Source organism: Struthio camelus, chromosome 4 (assembly GCF_040807025.1).
Source record: "Struthio camelus isolate bStrCam1 chromosome 4, bStrCam1.hap1, whole genome shotgun sequence".
NCBI lineage: Eukaryota > Metazoa > Chordata > Aves > Struthioniformes > Struthionidae > Struthio > Struthio camelus.
In genome coordinates, this window is record NC_090945.1 from 20,074,955 (window position 1) to 20,080,653 (window position 5,699).

Consider the following 5,699-nt stretch of genomic DNA (forward strand, 5'->3'; position numbering starts at 1 on the left):
ACCAAAGGGCTGATGCACAGGCATAAGATGCAGGTTTGAATGTACCCTAAAGGTATTCCATTAGGACTTTCTGCTGGTCATGTTTGTGCAGGTATCTAGAAACTTGCCCGTATAAATAGTCAGAAAATTTTAATTGCTTATATTCATCTTATGCTCTTAGGCGTAGTATCAGGATTTCCAAGATGCCGAGCAGATTTCATTTACTGCACAGCATTCTGACTAGGATCAGATTTTTGCATTCTATATTTTCTTTTAGGTGAACTTGTCTGAGTCAGAGTGAAGCTAGAAGGTCTGAAGACTATAAGAAAATGTCTAGCTGTTTTAACGGGCGGTAAGCCAGACCCGTGCAACATATATTCAAACCACTGTCTGCTGCTCAAGTCCCGTTTGCAGAGGCACGCTCCCTTTCTTGTCAGCAGGAAGAGAAATCAAGGCTTATCCCAGGATATTAGAACAAAGAGATGTTTCTGCTGAATTTTCTATCTGGTAGGCAGTGACTGCTTCCATCACATTGAGCAGAATTTCCTTCCAAAGCAACAATAGCCTGCCTCGGTTATTACTGGAGCAAGGCCAGGGTATTTCGCTTCAATGCAATAATATTTTTACAGTAAAAGAGCTGCTGAATGGGGCCTTCTAGGACTATCATGTTTGCTGGTAGGGCCACCTTCTACCCCACTCATAATTTTGACCCGCAGCCATTTCCTTGTGATTATCAGGCAGGGGAAAAATAATATTCCAATCCTGATTAGTCCTGAATATGCTTTCTGAAGGTTTCCTTTTTCAGTTTCTCATCCTCTTTTCTGCTGCAGCAGAACAGGTGTGCCCAGCTGTGAGAAAAGAAGGAGGTAGCCAGAGAGGAGTGGCATAAATAGCCATGTGGGAAGACATGCGAGCAGGAACAAAGAGTGCTGAGGACTTCTGGTTCATTGCTCTCGTTGTTTCATTATACAGAACTGCAGCTAGGCAGGCAGGACGGGATGAAGCAAGTGACACAACGACACAGAGGAATAATGGTACCTTGACAGCAGTTTTCATGTCAAACTCTGCTGGCACTTCAGGAGGAGTGAATCATTGCTCATTGTATGGATGTGGGAGTTGAAGCACAAAGCAGGTAATTGCCCTATGTGCTGATAATCGAAATAACTTGCATCTTCCATTGAGTTGAACAGGATCTGCAGATACTTATGACCACCGTGAATCAAGCTCCTTATCTCTGATTCGCTCCATATCTTTGGTGATTCAGCACAGAACAGAATGGAAGTTTAGGTAGAGAATTAAGGAGGGGAGCAGAGGAAAGATGCAAACGAGTCCTGCACTTCCTCACACTAAGCTTCCTTGCAGTGGCCCTGGCAATTTGGATCTTCCTAGCTCAGTGCTGCAGTTCCTCTTTGGTCCCAAGTGACTGATGTGAGAAGCCACAGAGAACTTGAAATGCTGGGCGGTGTGGATGAGCTCACCCACACGTGATGTAATCTAGGAGAAGAGGAAGCTCCCACATTGTCAGAGGGGCAGCACCCATTTCTAGTCTAATTCTCTGGAGCCCTCCACCACATCAGCGTATAACGCACGTTTCACACAGATTTAAATGAATATGCACTGCAAGGCTGCCTATGCCAACCTGATGGTTTGCATCTCTGTCAGCAGGTGTGTGACCAGGCCTCAGAGCTACTGAAAGACAGCACAGCAGTGCTTCTGGACATTTGACAAGTTGGCAACATCAGTGGATCTACGGGTTTAACCTCTCCCAGGAGTTCTTTGCAGGTGATGTGTACTAATTTCCCTTTGGAAAACATGGACTTGTATTATAGTAAACATCCCTTCCCTAAAATACTTCATTATTTTGTGCTGACACTGCCACCAATCCATAAGCCCTAGCACCTGTGTCCAGTCTAAAGGGGACAGGGTAGGGCCAAAAAAGGAGAAGTTACTGGGACCTTTTTCAGACTTGAAAAATCCTAAATTGTTCTGCTGAACTATGGCCTTACAATATTAGTTAACCCACAAATAAATCTTCTACAGTTACAGCAGAGACATGCAGAACTCCTCGCATCTGGGAGTGCCTATGGAGATAGCTTGTTATATATGGTTTTGGTCAGTGGTAATTCCCATCTTGCTGACGGTGTGCAAAAAGTAGATGATCTCTTTTGGAAACACTCCACACTTCTCTGGGTTTAGCTTCACATTGACAGAGAACATTCACGTGTATCAGGTCTTTCTAAGCCCCTTTAGCATGCGTCATATCATCTAAGCAGGAAATTGAATGAAGGACGCTTTACTATTCCGTGCAACTCATCCTTCAGCCTTTTCTTCTGGAAAGAGTTTAAATGTTGCTTTACTTCCTTCTGTGAAATTTTCAGCTCCTGATTTAGCTCTTGAGTTTGTTTTTATCGTTTTTTTCCTCTCTGCTGAGTTTCCAAGTGTTGTAGGCGTTGGTGACTGAGCAGCAGTTTTTTTGCTTAAATTTGGCCGTGTTTGTTTCTGCAGATTTACAAATTTGTTTTTACCACTTCAGAACCTGGATTTTTTCCTCAGATCCGTGGTGTTGCTCAGTGTTGCTCCTCTCTAGCAAAAGAGGTTGGTCTCCACTAAGAGAGGAAACTGATAGCAATGTAAAGAAAGTCTTCAGTGAACTCTTACTTAATTACAAGGAACGTACAGAACCATGTTTTTCTGGATGCAGAATAATTCAAAAAACATGGGAAAAGTGTCTTTGAATGCAGTTCTAAGAATTTTTCAGTACTGGCCGGTACAAAAAGCTTGCTTTCCGTGGAAGCTTTCTCTGAGGTGCACGCACACAATGCTTGCTCTGACTTCCTGGCCAGCGTTGATACTCCTATCTCCCTATTGTTTTGCTTTGTTATTTCGGCTGCAGAGTTCTGTCCAAAAATATACCTGGTGAAACTCCTCTTCCTATGTAATTCAGATGTTGCGATTGTGCCAAAAAATAACTAGTGAACCTCTTCTACCTATGTAGTTCAGGTTCTGAGGTGGCCTCCTGTGTTGTTTTGCTTTGGGTGCAAGTGTGCATTTGCGTGGGGAATCCCATTGCTCCATCTATTTAACTCTATAAAGCAGCCTTCGTGGCTTTATGCCATTCTTAATGGAAAGACCAGCGTTAAACCCATCCATCTTAGTGAACTGTAATCTGGTCTGCCACTTAATAACAACATTCTTTTGACTCCACAGTTGACGTTGGCATTAGTAGAAATGAAGATGTGCGTGACTTTCCTTTTTGCAGTGCAGGTGTTTTGCAGCAGCTGCTACTGTTAACTGTGTTACCTAACCAAGATTGCTAAATTTATTGAAACAGCTTTTGCTTTCTGGTATCAGAGAGACCTCCAGTGTTTATGTGGCTGTGCCTGGAGGGAGACTAGCAGCCATTCACAGTTTTATGAGAGGGACATTTTGGATTTGGTGTACGTAACATCTTAGTAAATACAGCTTTATGTGCATATCGTGCTGGACTCTTAAGGTAAGCCTAGGTTACAGGCAGAAAGGCTACAGAAAGCAATGTTTGTTGAACTTCAGGTAGGTTTGCATAGCTCTGTATATAAACTGATGAGGGAGTCTCTCAGGCAGTGCATAAAGGAAATGAGACTCAGAAGGAACTCATCATTGCATCTCAGTGGGAGTGGTTTTGAATGTGAAATAGAGGGAACGGGAATTTTGCCTATTGCAAAAGCACTGGCAAATGCCAGCGGAGTTCTTCAGTGGCGGATTTTCCCGTTGTGTTCTCAGTTGCACGCTTCCACTGAACGTTTTTTCTTTAATTTTACTAAAATCAGTTCAATCCCTGACTGAATTCTTGGAGTTGATCAGGTATTATGCAAGATTCATTTCCCTAGTAATTTTTCCCCCCCTTTGCCTCTTCCATCCAGAGCATTGTTGCTGTTGCATGTCCACTTCTCAACCCTTCCTTTCCTGGTTGTCTTTCTCTGTGTTTAGATCTCTCTCCAAGAAATCTGGGAAGATGCATTCATCTATTTTTCTTCCAAGCAGAAGAACAAAAGTGCAGAATAAGTGGTGTATTCCCTGCTGATTCTGCAACTTGAACTAGTTTTTTTTTTCCCCACAGTATTTTTGGAAGCTTTCCTCCAGAGACACCTGCCAGATCTTGATCCTGCTGAAGCTCTCGCTCCTGTGCCCATGCACTGCTTTGGATTGCTAGGATAAGATGTTACCTAGGACTGTAAGTGGTAGAAGCAAACATGTTTTTCTGTAGAGAAAAGCTGACAGTTCCTTTGCAATTGAGTTTGTTATAATATCAATAATTAAATGGTGTTCGGGGTACTTGGAGAGGTGTGTTCTGGTGTCTTTGATACACTTCATATTTTAAACTCTGATGCAGTGTTCCTGTTCCTCAGTATTTCCTGAATGCGATTACAGCTTTTTCATTGAACTACTAAAGTACTGTTCTTTTTAAAGCAAGGTTTTGCTAATGTTTTCAGAGCTGCCTGGCCACAGGCAGTCAACAGCAACTCATCAGAATCATTCAGAAGAGCACTTGAGACTGGCTACATTTTTGTGTGCCCAAGCAGTGGCTGGGAGCGTAGGTGTTGAGATATTCAGTAGTAGTAGTTCCTAACTACGTATTTAGTTACCTAACATTGAATATTTCCAAAAAGGAAGCTGACTGAGACCCGCAGTATTGAAGATAGAGAGAGTAGTCAGATGATTACATGTCATGTGCTTCTGCGAGTGCTTCCCTGTCACCTACCTTACATGACTAGTAGGAGCCCACTGCATGATAATCTATCTGTAGACTGCAGCTAGTGGCAGCGTTTTCTGAACATGCCTGTTGCTCCATCAAGCAAGCAAAGACAAGAACAAGATTAAATGTCGACATGCTTATTTAAAGCGTTTGCTAGAAATGTCATGGTTTAGTTTTGGCTTTTTTTTTTTAGAAAAATAACCTGTTCGTTGCAGATGTTTTAATCGTTATATCCTGTGGTTGTTTCTCCCTAGAGCAACTGCGGTTTGCATAAATGATGCTTTTCTAAATGGCAGTCTTTATGGTGGGTTTTGATGCATGTTTCCACGTTCGGTAAAATTAATGCTTACAACGTAAAGCAACGTTTGTTTCGAATGACTTGTTTTTAGTTTGGAATAGCGTTTAGTTATTGCATGAATTGCTGGCATTTTTGTGTCTGTTTTTGTGTGGAATTAAATATGAATGTGCAGAGTGTGATTTTTTGATTTTTTTTTTTTTTTAGTATGATGATTATTACTTTGATAAAAGGTTTTGATTTGGGAAAAGAAGTTTCCCGAGTGACTCGTGAGCTTAAACCTCACCGACTGTCAATTGAAAACGTTGCTCTAAGAATTACAGTATTTGAGGCTGTTAATGTGTATACTGCGGTCATCTACTTGGCCTCTGTCACAGTCTCTGATGTCATTTTGCTTGGTTATTGCTTGCATTCGTACCAAGAGGTGATTCGTAACCAGTGAGCTTACAGTGTAGATCAGTAGTTCAGAAAAGAGAAGAAAAGTGCTATTTCTAGTTTATAGTTGATAAACGAGGAATAAAGTAATGAATTGGCTTGCCCGTGCTGTGAAGTCTGTGGGAAAGCTAGAATTTGAAATTATATCTTCCGAGTCAGCTGTTAGATATGCCTCCTTGGCGAGGAAGAGTTTCAACTGTTTAGAACTTCGTTTTATACTGAGTAATCTGAATGTCACCGAGCAAACCAGGTTCTCTT

At 41.9% G+C, this 5,699-nt stretch overlaps 1 long non-coding RNA gene across 1 annotated transcript; it reads left to right on the forward strand.

Moving 5' to 3' along the window:
- The first annotated feature begins 971 nt into the window (after window positions 1-971).
- LOC138067034 (uncharacterized) lies at window positions 972-4,189 on the forward strand. The gene is made up of 3 exons (XR_011140703.1): window positions 972-1,111; window positions 1,645-1,761; window positions 4,076-4,189. It is a non-coding gene; the product is annotated as an uncharacterized lncRNA (long non-coding RNA).
- The last annotated feature ends 1,510 nt before the right edge of the window (window positions 4,190-5,699 follow it).